Raw genomic sequence first — 25,741 nt, forward strand, 5'->3', positions numbered from 1 at the left:
ATACAATCATGCCAAGATCAACTTCTGATGTAGATACAATCATGCCAATTAAAAAAGATAACTTCTGATGTAGATGTAATCATGCCAAGATCAACTTCTGATGTAGACACAATCATGCCAAGATCAACTTCTGATGTAGAACATATCAACTTCTGATTAATAATCATGCCAATTAAAAAAGATCAACTTCTGATGTAGATGTAATCATGCCAAGATCAACTTCTGATGTAGATACAATCATGCCAATTAAAAAGATCAACTTTGATGTAGATGTAATCATGCCAGATCAACTTCTGATGTAGATACAATCATGCCAATTAAAAAAGATCAACTTCTGATGTAGATGTAATCATGCCAAGATCAACTTCTGATGTAGATACAATCATGCCAATTAAAAAAGATCAACTTCTGATGTCATGTAGATACAATCATGCCAATTAAAAAAGATCAACTTCTGATGTAGATGTAATCATGCCAAGATCAACTTCTGATGTAGATACAATCATGCCAATTAAAAAAGATCAACTTCTGATGTAGATGTAATCATGCCAAGATCAACTTCTGATGTAGATACAATCATGCCAATTAAAAAAGATCAACTTCTGATGTAGATGTAATCATGCCAAGATCAACTTCTGATGTAGATACAATCATGCCAATTAAAAAAGATCAACTTCTGATGTAGATGTAATCATGCCAAGATCAATCGACACAATCATGCCAATTACTGATGTAGATATATCAACTTACTAAGACCAATTTCTGGCTTCAGGATCATGAGACAGACTTAAGTCCAAAACAGTCATAATTTTAGACTTACCCTATCAAAGGTGACGTTACAAAAAGTTAACTTAAGTCTGAGATTATTTCATGATCATGGAGACTGATTTATATGTGATGGGGCCAAAATCGATCTCTGATGTAGATGTGATCGTGCCAAGATCAATCTCTGATGTAGATGTGATCGTGCCAAGATCAATCTCTGATGTAGATGTGATCGTGCCAAGATCAATCTCTGATGTAGATGTGATCGTGCCAAGATCAATCTCTGATGTAGATGTGATCGTGCCAAGATCAATCTATTCTGATGTAGATGTGATCTGATTTGTACCAAAAGATCTTATACTGCCATTATGAAACAGAGTGATCCATGTCCATCCCCGGGTGTTGTGTATCGTCCCAGAGTGATCCATGTCCATCCCCGGGTGTTGTGTATCGTCCCAGAGTGATCCATGTCCATCCCCGGGTGTTGTGTATCGTCCCAGAGTGATCCATGTCCATCCCCGGGTGTTGTGTATCGTCCCTTCCTGTCCTGTGGCATTCTGTTGTAATTGTATATAGAGTGGGGTTTAATATCTTACAGAAGCGGGGAATGAATAGACGAATTCAGATATAGATCAATAAAATATCATGTTTGTATATACAAATCAGACTATCAAATTACACCCATTTCTGTATGATTAATGTTATATAACTGTGATTTTAGCTGAATTATGGTCACCAAGCCACGGTAATGTTTAGCATGTGGTGGCGATTTGAGATCTATCGCTTTGTTGATTGAATTGTACTGTATGCGGTGAAAAATGCGATCGCCTTTCTAAGGCTCGTAACAAAATCCATTAAAATAATGGTCTTTCAATCAATTTGAAAGACTGTTGGGTTTTAGTGCTTATCCTGGAAAACATGCCCCGTGCCGTCATCATTATATCCAAGAATACAGTTGCATTAGATTTATAGATTAGTCGTGTAAGCTAGTTTGCCTTAGACAAGCAGTTGAGTCTGAGCCTAATCTACAATAAAGTAGACAGATTTGGTTTATAAAGCTGGCAGACTGGAAAACTGGTGCTACGGACAACTTTATCAGCAAGTTCTCTCAACAAGCAGATGATCATTAGAAATAAAAATGTCTTTCTGTCCCAATAGAATGATGATGTCACAGCGTCTTGTTAGAAAAGTGATGTCACAGGGTCTTGTTAGAAAAGTGATGTCACATTGTCTTGTTAGAAAAGTGATGTCACAGGGTCTTGTTAGAAAAGTGATGTCACATGGTCTTGTTAGAAAAGTGATGTCACAGGGTCTTGTTAGAAAAAGTGATGTCACAGGGTCTTGTTAGAAAAGTGATGTCACATTGTCTTGTTAGAAAAGTGATGTCACAGGGTCTTGTTAGAAAAGTGATGTCACATGGTCTTGTTAGAAAAGTGATGTCACAGGGTCTTGTTAGAAAAGTGATGTCACAGGGTCTTGTTAGAAAAGTGATGTCACAGGGTCTTGTTAGAAAAGTGATGTCACAGGGTCTTGTTAGAAAAGTGATGTCACAGGGTCTTGTTAGAAAAGTGATGTCACAGGGTCTTGTTAGAAAAGTGATGTCACAGGGTCTTGTTAGAAAAGTGATGTCACAGGGTCTTGTTAGAAAAGTGATGTCACAGGGTCTTGTTAGAAAAGTGATGTCACAGGGTCTTGTTAGAAAAGTGATGTCACAGGGTCTTGTTAGAAAAGTGATGTCACAGGGTCTTGTTAGAAAAGTGATGTCACAGGGTCTTGTTAGAAAAGTGATGTCACAGGTCTTGTTAGAAAAGTGATGTCACAGGGTCTTGTTAGAAAAGTGATGTCACAGGGTCTTGTTGTTAGAAAAGTGATGTCACAGTGGTCTTGTTAGAAAAGTGATGTCACAGGGTCATGTTAGAAAAGTGATGTCACAGGGTCTTGTTAGAAAAGTGATGTCACATTGTCTTGTTAGAAAAGTGATATCACAGGGTCTTCTTAGAAAACTGATGTCACATGGTATTGTTAGAAAAGTGATGTCACAGGGTTTTGTTAGAAAGGTGATGTCACAGGGTCTTGTTAGAAAAGTGATGTCACAGGGTCTTGTTAGAAAAGTGATGTCACAGGTCTTGTTAGAAAAGTGATGTCACAGGGTCTTGTTAGAAAAGTGATGTCACAGGGTCTTGTTAGAAAAGTGATGTCACAGGGTCTTGTTAGAAAAGTATGATGTCACAGGGTCTTGTCTTTAGAAAAGTGATGTCACAGGGTCTTGTTAGAAAAGTTATGTCACAAGGTTAGAAAGGTGATATCAGCACATCTTAATCATTAGCAACATTGGCTCCTACACTGTACAAACGTGATATAACTAGTAGACATACTCTTCTGTACAAACATAACTAGTAGACATACTCTACTGTACAAACATAACTAGTAGACATACTCTTCTGTACAAACATAACTAGTAGACATACTCTACTGTACAAACATAACTAGTAGACATACTCTTCTGTACCAACATAACTAGTAGACATACTCTACTGTACCAACATAACTAGTAGACATACTCTTCTGTACCAACATAACTAGTAGACATACACTTCTGTACAAACATAACTAGTAGACATACTCTTCTGTACCAACATAACTAGTAGATATACTCTTCTGTACCAACATAACTAGTAGACATACACTTCTGTACCAACATAACTAGTAGACATACTCTTCTGTACCAACATAACTAGTAGACATACTCTACTGTACCAACATAACTAGTAGACATACTCTACTGTATCAACATAACTAGTAGACATATATAACTACTGTACAAACATAACTAGTAGACATACTCTACTGTATCAACATAACTAGTAGACATACCTTTCTGTACCAACATAACTAGTAGACATACACTTCTGTACCAACATAACTAGTAGACATATATAACTACTGTACCAACATAACTAGTAGACATACACTTCTGTACCAACATAACTAGTAACATATATAGACATACTCTTCTGTACAACATAACTAGTAGACATACTCTACTGTACAACATAACTAGTAGACATACTCTACTGTACCAACATAACTAGTAGACATACTCTTCTGTACCAACATAACTAGTAGACATACTCTACTGTACCAACATAACTAGTAGACATACTCTTCTGTACAAACATAACTAGTAGACATACTCTACTGTACCAACATAACTAGTAGACATACTCTACTGTACCAACATAACTAGTAGACATACTCTTCTGTACAAACATAACTAGTAGACATACTCTACTGTACCAACATAACTAGTAGACATACTCTTCTGTACCAACATAACTAGTAGACATATAACTACTGTACCAACATAACTAGTAGACATACTCTACTGTACCAACATAACTAGTAGACATACTCTTCTGTACAAACATAACTATTAGACATACTCTACTGTACCAACATAACTAGTAGACATACTCTTCTGTACATAACTAGTAGACATACTCTTCTGTACCAACATAACTAGTAGACATACTCTACTGTACAAACATAACTAGTAGACATACTCTACTGTACAAACATAACTAGTAGACATACTCTTCTGTACAACATAACTAGTAGACATATTACTATAGATACTACTGTACAAACATAACTAGTAGACATACTCTACTGTAAAACATAACTAGTAGACATACTCTTCTGTATCAACATAACTAGTAGACATACACTTCTGTATCAACATAACTAGTAGACATACACTTCTGTACACAAACATAACTAGTAGACATACTCTACTGTACCAACATAACTAGTAGACATACTCTACTGTACAACATAACTAGTAGACATACTCTTCTGTACAAACATAACTAGTAGACATACTCTACTGTACCAACATAACTAGTAGACATACTCTTCTGTACAAACATAACTAGTAGACATACTCTACTGTACCAACATAACTAGTAGCATATATACTCTACTGTACCAACATAACTAGTAGACATACTCTACTGTACCAACATAACTAGTAGACATACTCTACTGTACAAACATAACTAGTAGACATACTCTTCTGTACCAACATAACTAGTAGACATACTCTTCTGTACAAACATAACTAGTAGACATACTCTACTGTATCAACATAACTAGTAGACATACTCTTCTGTACAAACATAACTAGTAGACATACACTTCTGTACCAACATAACTAGTAGACATACTCTACTGTACCAACATAACTAGTAGACATACTCTACTGTACCAACATAACTAGTAGACATACTCTACTGTACCAACATAACTAGTAGACATACTCTACTGTACCAACATAACTAGTAGACATACTCTACTGTACCAACATAACTAGTAGACATATATAACTACTGTACAAACATAACTAGTAGACATACTCTACTGTACCAACATAACTAGTAGACATACTCTACTGTACCAACATAACTAGTAGACATACTCTTCTGTACCAACATAACTAGTAGACATACTCTACTGTACCAACATAACTAGTAGACATACTCTTCTGTACCAACATAACTAGTAGACATACTCTTCTGTACCAACATAACTAGTAGACATACTCTACTGTACCAACATAACTAGTAGACATACTCTACTGTACCAACATAACTAGTAGACATACTCTACTGTACCAACATAACTAGTAGACATACTCTACTGTACCAACATAACTAGTAGACATACTCTTCTGTACCAACATAACTAGTAGACATATATAACTACTGTACCAACATAACTAGTAGACATACTCTACTGTATCAACATAACTAGTAGACATACCTTTCTGTACAAACATAACTAGTAGACATACTCTTCTGTACCAACATAACTAGTAGACATACTCTACTGTACCAACATAACTAGTAGACATACTCTACTGTACCAACATAACTAGTAGACATACTCTACTGTACCAACATAACTAGTAGACATACTCTTCTGTACCAACATAACTAGTAGACATATATAACTACTGTACCAACATAACTAGTAGACATACTCTTCTGTACCAACATAACTAGTAGACATATATAACTACTGTACCAACATAACTAGTAGACATATTCTTCTGTACAAACATAACTAGTAGACAACCAGACCTGTACCTATTGTACCAGACTGTACTTGAGCTCAGAATTGTTTGATCTACTTACATATTAGACACGGAAGATCAGTCGTTCTATAAATAGTTCAGACAGATCCACCATTGAATAATTTAAAGCTATCAAAATTACTGAAATTATCACGTTGAAAAATATAGTTTTATATGATTTTACTATTATAACTACAGTTATAGGATTATAGAATATAGAACTATTCACCTGACACTTGGAAATGGATAGAATGCACTTAAGATTGAATTACTTCTAATATATATATATTTTTTTTTTCAAATTCAAATGTATTGTGGCATTAATATATACACAGCTGAAGTGTGTTATAAATAAGACATGACCCAGACAGGTCTGGGATTGATTTGAAGTTTCATACTTTATTGTTAAAGTTTGTACAAGTCCTACCGGGCTACACACAAATGTCGCTGTCTATAGAATGTGTATAAAATCAATGTCATATACAGTGTATTAGCCACATTGACTATTGTTATAACTTTTCTATTGACAGGACAGACGCCTGGGGATGTCTACAATCTACCTGGAACTTCTGAAGAGCTTACCAGAGTGTCGACAGTGCAGTGACCTATTTCTTAACTCACCTGCCTACAGTCTCACCTGTCTACAATCTCACCTGTTTACAGTCTCACCTGTCTACAGACTTGCCTGTCTAGACTCACCTGTCTACAGACTCACCTGTTTACCATCTCACCTGTCTACCGTCTCATCTTACTACAGACTTACCTGTCTACAGACTTGCCTGTCTACAGACTCGCCTGTCTACCATCTCACCTGTCTACCGTCTCACCTGTCTACCGACCCACCTGTCTACTTGCCTGTTTACAGTCTCGCCTGTCTGCATGTGAAATATCCTGATATAAACTTGTACATGTATAGATACCCTAACTTAAGTTTACCTGTGGATTTTCCAGACTTAGACTCATGTTTAACCATGGATTACTCCTATTCAGATAGATTTACCCCTATTCAGACAGACTCACATTTTACCGTAGATTACCATGGTAAGAAAGACTCACATTTTACCAAGGATTATCCCTGTTAAGACTCTCACATTTTACCATGGATTACCCCTGTTAAGGCACTAACATTTTACCATGGATTATCCCTGTTAAGACACTCACATTTTACCATGGATTACCCCTGTTAAGACACTAATATTTTACCATGGATTATCCCTGTTAAGACACTCATAATTTACCATGGAGTACTCTTGTTAGACACATGTATTACCCTTGTTAAGACAGACTCATATTTTACCATGGATTATCCCTGTTAAGACACTAACATTTTACCATGGATTATCCCTGTTAAGACACTAACATTTTACCATGGATTACCCTGTTAAGACACATGATTACCCCTGTTAAGACACATGGATTACTTTAGACACATGATTACCCCCTGTTACTCATATTTACCATGGATTACCCTGTTAAGACATGGATTACCCTCACATTTTACCATGGATTACCCTGTTAAGACACTAACATTTTACCATGGATTATCCCTGTTAAGACACTAACATTTTACCATGGATTACCCCTGTTAAGACACATGGATTACCCTTGTTAAGACCTACCTTCACACATGTGGATTATCATGATGTTAAGGCTCACATGTCCAACTGTGTATTACCTTAGTTAAAGTAAATCTCTACAGAGGTGGATTTTACCTGTAGATTATCAGGGTATCACTGATAGTTGTGATGAAGACCTGATTAACACCTGTGTATTATGATAAGTAATCATACCTGTACCAAGTTTTGGTTCTACCTCTTATCCAGTAGATTGTCAGTATTAAGATTTACCTGATCCATACCTGTGAATTACCCTAAGACTTACAATTTTACCTTGATTACAATTTACCTTACATAATTTAAGCCCTATGCCTGTGGATTATCATTAAATTCTGAAAGATGATAGATGGTAACCTTAATATTGACTTATAGTCACCATAGGTTAATACAATCAATTAGATATTCTCTGGACGGAGACTGGATATTGCCTGCACTAGGACGGGATTTTCCTTGGAATAGGAATGAATTCTCAAGACTTAGACTGAAGTTCCCTGGCCAAGGACTGGACAATCTCTGGACTTTGACAGGATTTTCCCTTGACAAGGAGTGGATATTCTATGGACTTGGAAAGAATTTTCCCTGGACTAGGAGTGGATGTATTCCCCAGGACTAGTCAATAGGAAGACTGTATGGGCCCCCAGACAAGTCACTGCCACAGAATGTAAGTACATGCCTCTATCAGTATCTATATATATACCCTAACCACAGCACCTGTTGCCCCAGTGTAAACACTGCTAGACACAGCAATTCTGGCCCTTTATTAGACATAAGGCAGGTCACCGACGAGGTCACGGGGTCAGCCCAGGTCATGACCTCAACTGGCCATGGCCTGTTTGTTAGTGTTGTTATGGTCAGACCTTACCGCTTGTCTGTACAGTACTGTGGTTTTCCGCTCCAGTGATTCTAACGGTGGCTACGGTCTGCTGCCTGTCTGAAGGTGTGTCTGCCACGATAACTGCTCCGTGTCCTGGTTTTAAATATGGATGTACATATTCTCGTTTAAAAAAAAACTAGGAGGTAAAAAGGTAGGTACTTGTATGTTAAGTGCATAACCGGGTCAGCGTGGTCCAGGCTGACCTTTCAGAATGCTGTATAGTTGGTGTATGTGTTATTGGAAACAGATAGTGTGTTAAGATCACGTAACACTAGTACTGGTGACATTACAAATAAAACTATCTCTGTAGCTGTAACCACCACCACATCCGATAGTCATCAGCAAAAATAGTTACATCATATTTCAATTTTATATTATTCTTTATTGGCTTGCGTTTGTCAGGTTTTGATACATATTTAATATTAAATGCAGACATCGTCCCGAATGCTCCGGGAATCCGACCTACATCTGATTCTATGAATAGCTCTACCTGAGGTATTAAGTCACAGGTATGATATATTGAGGTGAGGAAATATTCTGTCTGTTACCATAGCACACAGACAGTAGCGTTGGAGGGTCGTGTATACACATGTGCGTGTATTACACATGTGCAGGGACGTACGTGTGTACCAAGATTTTATGTGTGAGGAGGTTACGTGAGATATAGATGTGCGAGACTGTACATGTGTGTTAGGGTTGAGCGTGTCGTGAATCATGAGCTCAGGTGTATACAGGTGTGTACTACAGACGAGACAGACACCTCACCGTTGGTATAGGTTAGTGGACCAAATATTGGTTAGACATTTAATAGAAACTTAAAAATGTACTGCTTTAATGTTATATCAAAACTGATCTTAAAACAGAGCTTTAAAATTATTCGTGCACAAAACATCCCATTAAGCCTAACACTTTCTTAACATTGTTACTTAAAATTGAATTTTAGCTTGGGTGATTTTAAATATGAGCCCGATTGGTTAGAATATAAATACAATACTTTTATAAATAGAACAATGGAAACCTCTTCAGTACATACAAGTGCTCATTGCATCCTGTATAATACCTAGAATTAACAGATAGAGGAGATAAAGTTGAATAACTTTTGTCATACAAATGTATCATTTTCTGAGGTGACCTCAACATTGAAAATCTGGGCTAACGGAAGTGCTTTTCCTGAAATACTTTTCATTGTTTGTATCTGTCTGGCTTCTAAGTATTTCATTTTTTATAATGACCCAGCCATGAGTTGTGTGAGTCCATATTAATGATGCAGTGTTTCTAATGTGCATTAATATCCATCCCAAACTGTCCTTTCTGACTCGTCCCATTTATATGTCCTCTAGAACTGGGAGCATTTATGTCTTATAGAAATTTCTAATTTGGATTAATAACCGCAACAATACTAAAAATTGTTCAAAATGTCTTAAAATATCTACAATAAACAAAGGCTTTTGATAGTCTAGATGTAGAGGATGGGAGTTAATACTTATAAAGGCTAAAATTGATGGGTGTAGGAGGGAATATGGTAGGAAGAGAGGCATTGTAGGTTATGGGTTGTTGGAGACTGAGGTTCAGGAGGTTGGAGGCTGAGGTTGGAAGAGGTTTAAGACTGAGATAAGAGGGTGAGGTTGGAAAAGGTTGAAAGATGTTGGAGGGTGAGATCAGAATAGGCTGGAGGCTGAGGTTGGAAGAGGTTTAAGGCTGAGATTCAGGAGGTAGGAGGCTGAGGTCAGAAGAGGTAGGAAGGTGAGGTCGAAGGAGGTAGAAGAGTGAGTTTGGAAGAGGTAGGAAGGTGAGGCTGGAAGAGGTAGGAAGGTGAGGTTGGAAGAGGTAGGAAGGTGAGGTTGGAAGAGGTAGGAAGGTGAGGTTGGAAGAGGTAGGAGGGTGAGGATGGAAGAGGTTGGAGGGAATGAGGATGAAAAAAGAAGGAAAATTGAGGTTAGAAGAGGAACTAGGTTAAGGTTAGTGAGGGAGTGTGAGGCTGGATTTTGAGGTTATGAGAGGAAAAAGATGGAGGGGATTGATAAGCAGACGACAATGGAGGTTGTAGATGAGGAAAAGTGATCAGTTAGGGGAGGGAAAGGATGGGTATCTGTTGTAGATGTTATGTTTATAGATAAGGTATACCAGATTTGCTTTTCTACACAAAGTATTGGATAGTATAGTACAACATCAAATAATACAATTACATTTATCCACAACTAACAAGCATCTTATATTGAGACCTATATATTTGGAGATTTTTGGTGTAGTAGTGACTTAATAGATATGTTAAAATATATATATTGTTGTACACAATCAAGGCTTCATCTGATGTCATATGTGTGATGAATCAGGTTGTGTGTTAGGTCGCTAATCCATTGGGGAGGAAAACGTGGAAGGAAAACGCATCCATAGCTCCTCATCCTCCCCAGCCCCTCGTAGCATTGTAGGCCGGCCAGCAGATCAATCAATATGAAGCAGAATGTGGTCACTTACAGGGAAACGATATAGGGATTTTATTAGTGTGACATGATTTGGTCCAAAGTTGCATCGTCATAGTCGTCATGGTGAAATGTAGGAGAAGTTTGACGGCAACTTGTGTTGGAAATGAACAAACGATGGAAGGAAGCAAAATAAATATATTTGTGTGTATATAAGGTGATGACATAAACGTTTGTGAAAAAAAAAATATAAATATGTGTAGTTACCATGGCGACGTACGCAACAAGGCCTATGTGTTGTGTGGATGTATAGAAAGCTTCATTACTTGTGTGTCACACATGAGTGATCACCAAGAAGTGGATTTACTACACAATCTTCTGTGTGTATATGTGTGGTTACTATGGCAACGTTAATAATACATAATCGGTTATTGGTGTTGCCGGAAATTTAAACCAGAGCAATTTTACCCTAGGTGAGTCTGCTTTAACTCACCTTTTGAGGGGCATGCTGTGAATGTCGTTTTTCAAATGTTTCTGGGTTGACATTTAACAAATATTGAAAAATACAAAAAAATGACTTCAATTTAAATCAATTAGAAGTTTTAATGACCTCTCATATTACTAATTTTTCTACTTAATTGATAAATTTTTCTATGAGTTTTAAAGGAATGTTTTTGAAAAACTATTATAATATGAATGATGATTAGAAAAAAAAGAAATGGGCCAGCCCTATTGGATGACATTTTTGTTGATTGCTTTAAATATTAGAAAGTAAGCATGATCCTATATTGTGCATATTGCATAATTAGATAATTTCAGGAACAAGATGGCAAACATCTGGCCATCTTATGGTTGAAGTCAAAAGTTTTTAAAATGTTGTCTAAACACTTTATTTGTAGGAACCAGGAACCATAATACCGTTTAGTGTAAGTCAGCTGATTTTATGCCTCTGTCATAATACAGAGTTTGGGGAAGGGGGGGCTTCATCATATACACATGCTAGTCCCAATCCATTTGGTATGGTTCATCCCATCCCGTCCAAATTTCATATAAAATTGAGGCATTTGTGCATGGTATGCAGCGTATGACCTACTACTACTGTATGTCTTGGCCAATTTATAGATATTTGGCAGAAATGAAATCACATCAGAATAATACCACAAATAGGACTGATAATCATAGTTTATAATAAAATAAGGCTTCGGTTTCTACGAGTAGCTAGCACTCAAAATATGTTATTTTACTCATATTGAGAGTTACTCAAAATATTTTTTTTACTCAAAGTTAATTATTTGATAAAAACAGAAGTTATGTTGTTCTTAACATATAGATTTTGTGCAGTTGATGTTCGTCGCGTTAGCTACTGAGATGCGAGGACTCGGAACTCAAAAATAGTATGAAACGGAGGGTTTGTTAAGTGAAATTCTGGGCAAATGATAATTAATTGGCTATTGAGTCTAAAAAAACGGTCAACATTCCGAGGGAGTAAGATTTCTTGGTAAGTGCTGTTGTAGAGTCAGTTCCATGTTAACTGCTAGCTCATCCATCATATTGCTCAAATTATTGTTCATTCATGGTCATTTGTATGCTTAATGTGAAAGGCCAAATAATTCACTTGGAACATTCCACCCTTTGTTTTTGTAATGGATTCTTCCAATTTTTAGTCTGGGATAGTCCATTTGTGTTTGAAGGGGAGGTAGGCTTTCTCAGTGTCTGTTTGAGGTTTGGGAATAAGCGAGTGGTAGGGACCAAGTGTAAGAATAATACAAAGACCTGAAAACTCTTTTTATTTATTCATAACGTGGGAAAAATATTGTTATGTTCGTGAGGTCATGACTGAGGATGACGTTTGTAGACGAGAAATACCAGCCTGTTGGTAGAGGGAGTTTGGTGGCCTCAAAGGAACAATAAAACCATTATCTATGGTTAGACAGTATCTACAGCACCCCCAATATATCATCTCTATAGCGGGAGTGAGATAGGCAGGAATTCTATCATATACGAGCTATAAAAGAGAGGCCCAGTGGTTAAGGTGTCTGACATTCTGTTACTAACGATGTAGGTCAAAAGTTGTTTTTTCTGGGATACCTATATAAAAAAAAAAATCTTAGCCTCTTCATATCTTGTCATTAAAAGAAAATGAACAAGTAGCATTACATGAAAGTTGAAAATTGAAAACACGGAGTAGTGTAAATCTGGGTTCCAATGTTATATTTGTAGCGTTGATGTTGAATTCCTTTACATGGAGATATGGTTTTATGATCAAGTATATGACAGGATTGAAATTATAACACAGAGAAAAGTTACATTGAAAAGTCGTCAAAAGTTTTAATAATCCCCAGTCAAAATTTTATGCCTTCCTTAGTAGCTGTGGTTATGTATACCAAGGCAAGATGTGACTATCAAATTTGACTTAAAAGTTGAGACAAATACCATGTGTGTTGTATTTCTATAGTATAAAGTGTAATGTGAATTAGATTTTATACTATATGTACAATGGGGACTTTCTATATGAGTGTTGATTAATTACGAGGTTACATAACTTCTAGGTCGATGTTCAGAATGGCAGACGGATTTGTATAGATAGTATGATAAGAAGAGGGAGGTAACATATGATGTAAGAACCCTTGTAATGAACTCATGTTTTTGATTCTAAGTACATTTTGATAGAGATGAAGGAACGACCTTGAGATAGAAACCTCAATGTGATGGTGCGATGCATATTTTGATATTTCTTTCATCTACCCTGAACGTTTCGCTAGACACCACCATTAAAACTGGAATGCTACACTCGCTGATAGGGTCGACCCTAATTTCCTAAAATATCTTATTCAGTCGCCTTCCTTTAGCCCTTAAATTCCTTAATAGAATCTTCCAACATTTGTTTGGGTCGGTGTATTATTTCCTGAAGGGGACCAAGCATATAATGACATATCTCATTCGCCAATTACACAAAGTTGATGAGCCTGAACTAAGAGGCTTGGGTGTTGCATAAAGAATGCTAAAGTTGGGTGTTTTTAAATCAATTTTCGACGGAATTTAATTCATCATAACCCGGTAACCCCCCCCCCACCCCACCCCACCCCCCTCCTCTGATTTTGCAATGAACTATTCCATTAATTGATTAAGGAGTGTTTCATTTAACTTTTCAGGAAAGAGTAGCACTGATATGATGTATAGATGATAAGAACTTTGAATCCAGACACTTCAAATTGGTTTTTCTTTGTCGATGCCCCTAAATAATTCTCTCAATATCCTTATTGCGATATTGCTGATTATTCTGAAACGTCTATAAAACCCATTGTCAGTTTCACAGATTTGTCTGTCTGTTAAGCATTAGTGAATAGTTTATATAGTTCTAAATTCCTGTTTATATCATAACTATAAACAAAATTCATCAAATTTCCACCAACCACCGCGATAGGTTCACTGTCTACCATATAAAATAGACAGCCTAGACTTTTAGTGTAATTGGACCAGATTCCTAATAATTCTACTAGAGCAGAGCCACACAGTAATTAACGATAAAAAACACCAAAGTGTATTGTATTTAGTAGATTACACATTCTTTGTTTTATTTATTAGACTCCCCCTCGGGGGCCTCACAAATGTTACAGGCCCTTTATAGGGGCCCCTTTTATTGATGCCTGACAAGGGAGCATGTACTTTTATATAAGAGTGCAGACCTGAGCATTGAAATGCACTATGTGTAACATGGAATGAATGGCAAGGTTTAGTGTTTAAAGGAGCGATAGTCAGGCAAACATTTCACAGTCTGTTTACTAACTGATAAATGGTCGGGAGTTATGGTTCTGGATAAGGTAGATCACAGAGTGCCTGTAGCTTAATTGGTATAGTGTTCGATTAGTCATCTGAGGTCCTGAGTTCGAACCCCAGTCTTGTGTAGCATTTTTCTGCTATTACTCAAAAATGAGGGGGGGGGGGGGGGGAATGAATGAATGAAAGACAAAGAAAAACTTTTTGACATCATGTATATTTGGGTAGGGGTGGCTCTTCAAATTTGTGATACATTAAAAGATGGGAAAAAAAATTCCAAATTATTCAATTTTCAGAAGACATTTCTTAGATTCCTTAAAAAAAATGGTAGTTATTTCCTAGGTTCCTGTTGAAATGGGGTATTTATATATTTAAGGCGTTTTCTGGTTTTTAATTTACAACAGTCTATTTCACACACAATATGTTTCTTTGACAAAAGGTAATCATTATACATTGTTACAATCGTCAAATAGTTTAAGTTGCAACAAGAGTTCTGGGGATTTGACCTTGGGCAGTGCTGAAATAATTGGTAGAATTTATGAATGTATGTGGCTTGATGACATTACCTACGAGAGATGTTCCCCTTGATCACACGGCACCATTCCGGGGGTTTTATTCCCTCCGGTTATTCTGTTATGCCTATCCGTCAGCCAAACCATAGCAGATGCTCCAACTGACCGACTCAGTGTTAGAGCCGTTACCGGCGAGCTAATTAGATTTCTGTTGTTGTATGTTAACACATGGGCAGACTTACTACTACATCATTGTGTGAAATATCCCATAATTCAGCTGAAACATCCCATAATTTTGGCGAAATATCTCATAATTTAACTCTGAAGCTAAGACATTTGCCAAAAAGAAAAGTATGGTGATTCTTGCCGTCTAGAAGATAAAAGCTACCTGTTTTGTCATTATCACCATGTGGCCACACTAAAACATTTGACTCAAACCTTTCTCCATAGTACGTCATGTTTCATGACTCAAACTTCATCTTCTGTGACTCAAACTTCATCTTCTGTGACTTAAACATATCTTCTGTGTTTCAAACATTATCTTCTGTGACTCAAACATCATCTTCTGTGACTCAAACATCATCTTCTGTGACTCAAACATCATCTTCTGTGACTTAAACATCATCTTCTGTGACTCAAACATCATCTTCTGTGACTCAAACATCATCTTCTGTGACTCAAACATCATCTTCTGTGACTCAAATTGTGACTCAAACATCATCTTCTGTGACTCAAACATCATCTTCTGTGACTCAAACATCATCTTCTGTGACTCAAACATCATCTTCTGTGACTCAAACATCATCTTCTGTGACTCAAACATCATCTTCTGTGACTCAAACATCATCTTCTGTAACTCAAACATTATCTTCTGTGACTCAAACTTCATCTTCTGTGACTTAAACATCATCTTTTGTGACTCAAACTTCATCTTCTGTGACTTAAACATCATCTTCTGTGACTCAAACATCATCTTCTGCGACTCAAACCATTTGTCTCTACTAACATTATCTTTGCTGAAACAAATTTAAGTATTTTTAGCCCTTAATTTCTATGTGTTATGTGTGCTTTACAATATTCTCTAGGTTTTCATTCTTCGATACAACATCATTGATATATTTTGATTTACCTCAAAACTATGTGACGTTTGAGTTATGTCAATGGTTTAATATGTGTGTTCGCTGGCAATTTTAACTACAGTTCACGTTTGTAATGACACAACCGTAAATAGTGTGGTTCATCATCTCATGAGATCTTTGGCTTTATTGGCAAGAGTGAAGATGAGGCCAGCACGAAGTTGCTAATTGGTCTAAAGTGTTGTCCACGCTGCTGTAGCCAACTGGTTGTTTGGCGTCTGGGTTGGCAAGGCACTGGCGCAAATGACTGTGTATCCAAATACAAACTTGTTGCTGAATGTCAAAGGGATATGGATTTAAGGCCATAGCTAGAGAACCTCAGAAACTCCAAGGGGATTCCTTCAGCAGAACATCCAACAGTCAAACCAGTCCCTCACGGGGGAGAATATTGTACTTGTCAAATCATTTTCTGGCGACAAAATTTTTTATTTGTGTCCAAGTAGCTGTAGACAGCTATTATTTACACGTGAGGTATAAGTCGGGGCTAGGTAATAAGGCTTTATTACTGTATAATAAGCCGAAATGGGGAATTACGCATGTTTCCTGGCTAGCTGTTGTCTAGTTGCTCTTAATGGGCACAGGAATGGTCACCGCTAGCAACACAAGCTAACACAATCTGCCAGATTAATTCCTTTTGTTCCTTTGTTTCAGACCATTAAATGTTTTTTATCAAATTTTTTCAGGAAAAAAATTCTGACCACGTCACTGGCCAAATCTCAAATTAAATATGCAGAAGTTCACTTGATTTCATTATGTATATATGATATAGACTTTTGATGAAGAGTGCAAAAGCACGAAGAAAGTACATGTGTGGTCAACATCTTTTCTGGGTGATTTTGTTTTTTTTTTGTTTTTTTTGGATAAATATGAAAGAAACAAATTTCCAATATTATAACATTAATAAGCAACTTCTTTATGTAGAATGTTCCGATAAATTTTTACTAAAACAATCCTGATTTGCTATTGCATGGTTTCAAGGTCACCAGAATGTATATTTTTTTTGTTCATCTTCTTTGAAGGAATCAGTTGCGATCATGATTATCACAGTAAAATGTTCTGGGAGACCGCAGTTACAACATATTTTTGCAAATGCTTGTACAAAGATCTAGCATGAGGTTGGTGAAGCTTAAGGCGGTGTTTAATTTCAAAATATTTAGTTAAATCAAACAGATTTAATATGGACGGCAGCAGGTAATGTCGATATACGCCGTCTCAAAAGCCTTCTCTTAAGTTAGTGACCCGAGTGTGGATCCATGAGCGCTGCTTTAGGATCTCAACCAGGGCCCGGTTGTTCAAAGCAAGATTATTGAAATTTTCATTTCTCATTTACTGCAAAATTTGTGATTACATCTTTACTGAACTCCACAAGTAAGTAAATTCATATTAGCAGCAATTATGTTGTCTTGATTTGAAAGTTGTCCTTAAACTTTGATTAATCTAATCACCCTTTGAACAACTGGGCCCTGGTGTCGGGTTTTCATCCCTTCATTCGTAAGTGATAGTTGATCTCTGGCAGTCGACCTCATCAGGTCAACAAAACAAGTTGTTGACAATTTAATTTACACTCTCAATTATTGGCTGGAACTTGGAGCTGTCCTCTGAGACACCTGCTGCTTGTGTGGAGCGCCATGAACAGACTGTTCATCTATCTGGTCAAACAGTATAATATGTTCACATGATCAACTTTATGTGGTAAGATTTTTTAATGGGCCATTCATGACATTTACGCACCCCATGGGACAGTTTTATCGTCTGGAGATCAATTTTACAATGAGAGGGTGTTTGTGGTGTCAGCATTCAAAATAATTCCTAGGTCCATACCTCTATTATATCATCAAAAGTCCTACTACACCAGTACAGACCTATCCCTTTCTCATCTCCTTGAGGAGTAAAAATGCCTTGACTTCAGGAGGTAACACAGGCCAAAATGATTAAGTAAGCCATTTCTTCACTGATTAATTTGGAACAATTCAGTATTTGCCGTTCATATTTTGTCCAACATTTTTGAACTCTGGTGTAATCTTTTAAAAAGTCAAGAAATGATAACAAAAACATTCGCAAGATCTGCCGAAAGTATTCTTCCATGAACAACATAAGTAGCGGGGTCCAACATTGGCCTTAACCATCTCTCTTATATATATATTACTAGTATAAGCTGGTAATCATTACTTCTCTAACAGTTTGATAGGACTTTGATCATTAATTTCCAAGAAAGAATAGCAATTTCTGGGCTCACTGAGTTTTATCACTTGATGTTGGTATTGTGAGACAATTTAGATTGAAAAGATAGGCTTTTTTGTTTATCACGTCCAGAATCTTACAGTTTTACATAGTAATGGCAGAAACCTTCGAACTGGCTGTAGTTAAAGGAAACATTAGCATTTGATTGAATTTTGAAGGCTATGCTCACCTGAACTTAAGTACATTCCAAGTTTAAATTGTTGAGGACATAACCATTAAGGGTTATAAATACAACTATATAGGGGAAAGTATAACCGTTGGGAGTTCTGGGAGATAAACCACCAACCACCAATCAATGGATTTCCATATAGGCTATTATAGGCCTGATCTATAGCCTTTTGATGCATGTTAAAAACAGCTCGGCATGAAACAATAACCAAATGATATACATTTGTATTTCAGTTTTAATTATTATCATTACCGTATTCGACCTAATAAGCGCCCAGGGCGTTTAAAAAATGAAAAGGTACCAATAAGACGAAGTTATTGCAAACCTTTACAATTTTGTATAGTTTTTGTCTTTATTTATACCTGGGCAATAGAAATCAAGGCTTCAAAATGGGGGAAGGGCACTTATAGGGACACGGGCGCTTATTGGGTCGAATACGGTTTAAGTTAAAGGCAGTAACTTGAGTTATCCCAATGGTCTGTTCTCAATGTTGGAAATATCCAGTGAGGTTGTGTGCAAGACAATAGAGTATGATGTGATTTGTGAGGTGCTATCTCTGGTGTATGGTTGTTTGGTACATGGAGGTAAATCCTAGGGCAGTGTATCACTGGGTTAGGGACCATATCAGCCTTACTACAGATAGGTCACAATAGATACACACATAGAAGTTCTAACATAAACACATTTACAATCGTGGCTATACTTTCTTGAACAGATTTGAACTTACAATTCATGTCCTGGGTAGAATTACTTTGTGGTTTAAAGTCTATGAAGAATAGTAAGTATAATTATTGTTTTTGTAAAGAAAAATGGAGGCATAGTAAATAATTGTTTACACCTGGGTTTTCAGGTTTTTCAGAAAACATTGAATGATATACTATATACCAGAGTTATTGCCCCTGAACAACATTGAAAGGTATTCTCTCTACTGCAAGGTATTGTCATTGTTGTTCTCAGAGATGAAATCAGACCATGCAAAGATGCTTGATCATATTATGAGAGAAAAAAACCCTAATGAAACCTTTGATTAGAACTGTTTTGTTTGGTATCCTAATGACGGTGAAATCTAGGTCACATTCATTTGATGGCCTATATAGTAGAAAATGTTTCAGACTCAAGTTTGTGCCTTTCATTAGGCTTGTGGTCGGTCATGGTCACAAAAATGTTTGATGTCCTTTATATAGTTGTCATGGTAATAAAACCATAGGCTGAAAGTCTACATTGTCTGTGTGTTTGCATCGGTTACAAAGACGATGGACTAAAAATCAAAGTCGTGGAAATGTTTGATAGCGTAGCGTGATGATAGCTTGGCACGAATATACTAATTATGATGAGGACGTCAAACAGCATTCCAGGAAGTTGAGGAGCCTGATCGGGATAATGTCGGAGCTCCAGACTCCCTATGTCCAATTATTTCACCTAATTGTGTACAAGAATTCCAAAAGAAATTGGTGTTATTCTTTAATACAAGGCCTTTCAACAGGTTCCATGGGACATAAATAAGAAAGCATTGGGAATAAAGCTAGATTGAAAATGTCATCACTTGACAAGACTTAGATCAAACGTTCACTCTATTGGAACAAATCAGTCGCGTATAAAATTACAATGACCTTGACTTCAAATCTGATGGGATTCTTTTTTTTTTATTAGGGTCTAGAGAATAGCCAAACTATAATCATCACATTTAAAAAAGAGCTTGAAATTCTTACTTCAGCAGGTTTCAAAACATATTAAGATATTCTGCAACATTTCTTAATACTTAGTTATGGTTTTAACATGGAAAGTGGTTGTACAATAGATGACTAGACCAAGGCTTTTATACACTGGCCTTTCAACTCCAAAAAAATAACTACAAGTTGAATAATCTCATTCTCAAGAAGAGTAACCCTAGCTATTTTAATTTTATGGCTCCCCTCGTTGTCCAAGTCCTCTCTCCCGAAATCACAAATGACAGTTCACGTTCGAGTATATATCCTCCATTGAAACATTTGACTATTGGAGAGAGAAAAAAACCTAATTGTAGATGGAATAGTATGATACAAAAATTGCCAGACATTGCAAGACTGGGACTATACAACCTGGTACCCTGTGTACTATAGGCCAGTTATTCTTCAGCAATTGTGAAATTATCAGATGATAGAGGGTGATATTTCATCAGGACAAAATTACATTGAAATCCGTGTAAAAGATGCATCATGTATTGTTTCAATTTGAATTTAATTTGAATATGTGCAAGTTTGATTGAGAAAAATGAGCCATTAACTAGCTAATTAATCCAACCAGATTTTTGAAAATTTATAAATCTTTTCTGTAAAGTGATGTGAAATGTAATCATTAATACTGCATACATACTTTTGTCTGCTTTACTGAAATAGACATTGTACCAGAAAAGCAGAAAGATAATTTATTATTAAGTGTTTCCTCTGCTGATGTACTGTCATCTGTAATATAGCAGGTTATATATATGAAGAACTGATGTGTAGACTGGTACATCGCTGGAGGTCCGTAGGGTCGGACAGCCATTATACGCCTAGCCCATCTCTGCAGAAAAAAAGTCCTTTCGTGTAATTAGTTTTGTTTTCTGATTGATTGCGAACAAATTAAGCTAAGTCTTACGGAAAATGAAGTGACATTAATATAGCAGAACCATCATTTTTCTCTCCGTACAGTCTCTATCAGCGATTTGGTGACTGAATCATTTAATGGGTCCATTTGACTCCTTGTAACATCTAGTCGAGTCGTATTTAGGTTAGCTTGAATAGGATGGCATAAATTACACCCGTCAGATAATTTGTTGCTCTGCTGTGACGCTTAGCTTAAATCTGAAAAATCGTTGTACATCAAGAAATGGAGTTATTTGGTGAATAATTGGTATCAATTAACCCGATTGGAAAAGTACTTTTTACCTGTAACCCTGTCATTAACATTCTAGACAATTGAAAGCTATTCACATACATTTTTTTTTTCATTTTTTTTCTTCTTCTTTTCTTCTTCTTTCTGTTCGTTTTTATTTTAGAAATCTCTATACACTGGGTAAATTGTGTTCAAATTGGCCATTTTGGTCCCTGGAAAAGTGGTCTTCTTAAACAGGTGGTCTTTATACAGAGGTGGTCACTAAGGCAGGTTTTATTGTATTTGGTAATAGAATTTCAAAGGAATTGATTGATTCATTCAAGGACATGTGTTCTGGGTTTTTTTAAAAAAAAAGTGTGATTAAACGATTGTTCTAGAAATCGCTACAGGGAAAGGGAGGAAAAGACATTCTTTTCATGTCAGAATGAGAATTGAAAGAAAAAATGTATCAGTAGTGTTTGGCTTCAAGGAGGAAAAAACAATATCTCAACGAAGAATTGAAGAACTAGCCATATCTGACATGTAACCAATAGAGTCTAGGACTTGATGCATGCTTTTTCACTGCTCCCGGCCATCCTCCAGGAGCGGTCCGAGAAAGCTCAGACAACTTTGGCAGTGAGTCCAGCCCTCGGTACCAAAAGACATTTATACCGGAGTCGAGCTCTCCTGGGCATTTTTATGTGGCTGGCCTTATCAGGGCTCTTGTTCTTTTTGGTTATAGACAGATGTTTATCAAGGGGAGACAAATCTGGTTGGAGTGAAAACAACGTAGCGCAGTAAATTTTTATCACCGTCTGTAGAATGTAAGGACGTGCAATAGGACAGACAGAATACGGAGATTAAAGACAAATGTGCCGTTTATAGCGTGGCAAGGCAAATCTAGTCGTGCGTGATTTACACAAAAAATTATATGGCGTGTATACAATAATTTCATTAGCTTACAAAGCAATCATTGATATGGTCAATTTTATAAGTATTGAGTACTTCCAGAAATATGATTATAAAACGACTTTTCCCGTGCGATTTAATAACATACCGTCTGACTAGCTTTAATTACATCTACTAGCCCCCCCTTGTGGCACATAAAAAGATATCAAGAGTTTTTTTTCACAGAGTTGTTAATTCAGTTTGTTGGTAATGCGGAAATATAGTAAAACAAGATGGACACTTTGGTGAATACTACAATATAGGAGCCTTGTGGAGTTTGTCGTTTTTGCCGCCTGCATGCAATCTATATGACAGAGCAGTGCTATAATTCCATCTATCTCCTGGGTCCATTGTCGAGTCGGAAACAAAAAAATTTAATCTTCAGCAGAACAAAAAGTACACAATAAAAATAAAATATGTGTCTCCGGATTGAACCTAATCATTTTACCAGTCAAATAAAATGCCTTAATGGTAATCATCGACACTCCGTCTAACTGGTATTGAAAAATACCGACAAAATTGAATTGGAAACATTGCCAATTGGTACTGACCCATCAATTGATCAAGTATGAGAGGCTAGTCTGAAGAATCACCAAGGGTGATTTGGTAAGAAAGTTGAAGAAGGTATGACCATTCTAGCATTGAGAATAGATTTACCAAAATGAAACTTTATGTGAGAAAATAAAAAAAAAAAAATTAGGTGAAAAACAGCGTGTGATCATAGAAGGTACATGTATGTAACATATGTTTGATGTCTTGTTACTAACTTGACTGTTTCCATATCTGACATTTAAACTTTCAATATATGTTTTTTCAGAACTAGCCTGGACTGTTGCATTGGATTCTACGCTCGGGTGACCAGATGAGCAGGACAGCAATGTAAGTTAATCTTTCTTTCTTTCTTTTCTTCTTTCTTTCTTTCTTTCTTTCTTTCTTTAGGATAACTTTCCATTCTTACTTACCTCTTACAGTGGTTTGCTTTTGATGATAATGTATATTTTTATATTGGTTTATATTCTATCTTGTAAGTAATGTACTTAGTGTTAAGGCAACTTCTGCACTTATGTATATACAAAAAAAAAAAAATGACTCAAAAATAGATAGGGGGTTGTGAAATTTCAAACACCTTTCTAAAACTATTCGACCAACCACTGTGCCACATACTTTTAAAAATCTAAAATTAAAATTTGAAAAATTTGAAAAAATCATCTAAGAGACTAGATTTAAAGAAGAACAAAACATTTCTTTATGTAAGAAATGCGGAATGTCTATTAATAACTGACAGGTCGTAGCTGACAGTTTGAAATTGAGGATAAAATATACAAGTCATGTTTATTTTACTGAAATGTGACATTATTGTTTGCAGACAACATGAATATCCAATATACACATATAGCAATATTCGACATGAATTATTCAGAAATAGAAAAATAATACATAGGGTGTCTGCATGGGGTCAGGATATGGATTGAAGCCCAGATTGTCTTGTTAACTTTCAACAGAAACCATCGATTGAAATAAGCTCCGTAGATTTCTTTTCTTTTCAGATATAAAAGTGGAAAAAATAAAAGAAAAGTTTTCCATTGATGTCTAATATTGAATTGTAAAGATTATATAAATTCGTGAAAACTTTGTTTACAAAAATTTGTTTTCGTCTAATTATTCTTTAGTAACAACGAAACTTGTTTTTCAGAAATGACCATAAAAATGGAGCTTAGTGTTAAAGGATTTATTTTGGTAGTTAAGATACTTCACATTTTGAACTTAAACAATTTTGATACAGAAAATATTTTTTGCATAGATACATAACTTAAAGGAAGGATTTGGCTCAAATATTTTTTTTTAGAAATGCAGTGATGTTAATCTGACCATGCCATGTCATTGTATGCCTTAACGTTAATCTGAATGTTTATGGAGATTTAGGATTTTCAACAGACGCATTAAAAACCTAATGAAATTAAAAGCATATGGTGTATTTGATCTGATACCTGGGTCATACACAAGCATGAACTGTAATAGGGCCATGTCAAATTAGTGTTTCTGGTGTTACAAATACAATCTTTGTCACCAAAACAGAATTTTTTAAGAAAACCACAAACACTGAAAGCGTCAAATGTCTGATTTACTCCAATTAATTAACAGGAAAATGAAAAACATTTGCAATCATTTTGGATTTTCTGATAATCTGAATTTAAAATTTGACATAGAATGTATGATAAGCATGTTTAACTAACAAATGGTTGGCTTGGCCTGTCAGAAATTACAAAGTGCTGACATGACATTATACAAATATAAGTAAACCTAGTCACTCTGATGAAGTACAGACACCAATGTAAAGTCCCTGTCACAACTGAAATTAATGCTTATAAAAAATTAAACTGATTAGCCTCCCCCCCCTCCCCCCCCCCCCCCCCCCCCCCCCCCCCCCCAAAAAAAAAAAAAAAAAAAAAAAGAAAAGAAAAATCTTTTGGTTAAACCCCTGAACTTTTGGTTGATACAAAGCTAAGTCTTAATTTAGTTCAAAATATCATCATTTAAAGGGGTTCGATTTTGTATCGTGATTTGTACACAAAAGAAAAACCAGAAAATGAAAAGTGGACCGAAGTATCTTAGGTCTCCTTAGATCTCAGACAAGATTCTCAGTAGGGGAGATTTCCTTTGATACATATCATTCTCCAAAGGAACACAGACCTCAATCCCCGAGGAATGATACTTGGATGTCTGCTGCTTAATTTAAACATCAGTAGAGGACTTGTGTGTATTACCTCCCCTTGATAGAGCTCTTCATTAATCCCCTTGTCTACACCAGAAAAGGTCAGCCGTACTTACACAGACAACTGTATCATTGTGAAGCACAGTTCATCGTATTCACAACTTTATTATATACATGTTCTAACTTTTGCTGTCGGCTAAAACGTTGGCCTTCTTTACTTTACCATGGTTATAACTGACCTAACAGCAACGGTACAAATTCATGGTGGATACAAAAGTGTCTTTTATGAGAAAAAAATACCTCGTCCCACAGATGTAGAAAGAGAGACAAAGTTTATTTTGTGAAAGCAGCCAAAGGAGCGTGTTGAATATTCATCAGGCCGATATTTACATCAAAAACTCCTTTTGGGTTTTATCAACGTACCATTAGAACTAACAATTAGTCTGGTCCCCTGACTACCAGTCAACTTTAAAAACTATATAGTTTTGTTTTTTTAATTTCTCATGGAATATTGATTGGACTTGGGCCGTGTGTTTTGACCTTCAAAAAATATAAATAATATTCATCAACATTAGTCATTTTCCTAATGGTCTGATAAGATAAG

At 36.2% G+C, this 25,741-nt stretch overlaps 1 protein-coding gene and 1 long non-coding RNA gene across 2 annotated transcripts in view; one reads left to right on the plus strand and one right to left on the minus strand.

Annotated features, from left to right (window-relative positions):
- Nucleotides 1–25,741, minus strand: part of LOC138317343 (uncharacterized) — a 471,671-nt gene that overhangs the window by 362,069 nt on the left and 83,861 nt on the right. The window lies entirely within an intron of this gene.
- LOC138317341 (uncharacterized) overlaps nucleotides 7,582–25,741 on the plus strand; it is an 82,184-nt gene continuing 64,024 nt past the window's right edge. The window contains exons 1-2 of the long non-coding RNA XR_011207758.1: nucleotides 7,582–8,176; nucleotides 23,242–23,303. This is a non-coding gene — a long non-coding RNA (uncharacterized lncRNA). The remainder of the gene's footprint in view (nucleotides 8,177–23,241; nucleotides 23,304–25,741) is intronic.

This window comes from Argopecten irradians, chromosome 3 (genome assembly GCF_041381155.1).
Source record: "Argopecten irradians isolate NY chromosome 3, Ai_NY, whole genome shotgun sequence".
Taxonomy (NCBI): Eukaryota; Metazoa; Mollusca; class Bivalvia; order Pectinida; family Pectinidae; genus Argopecten; species Argopecten irradians.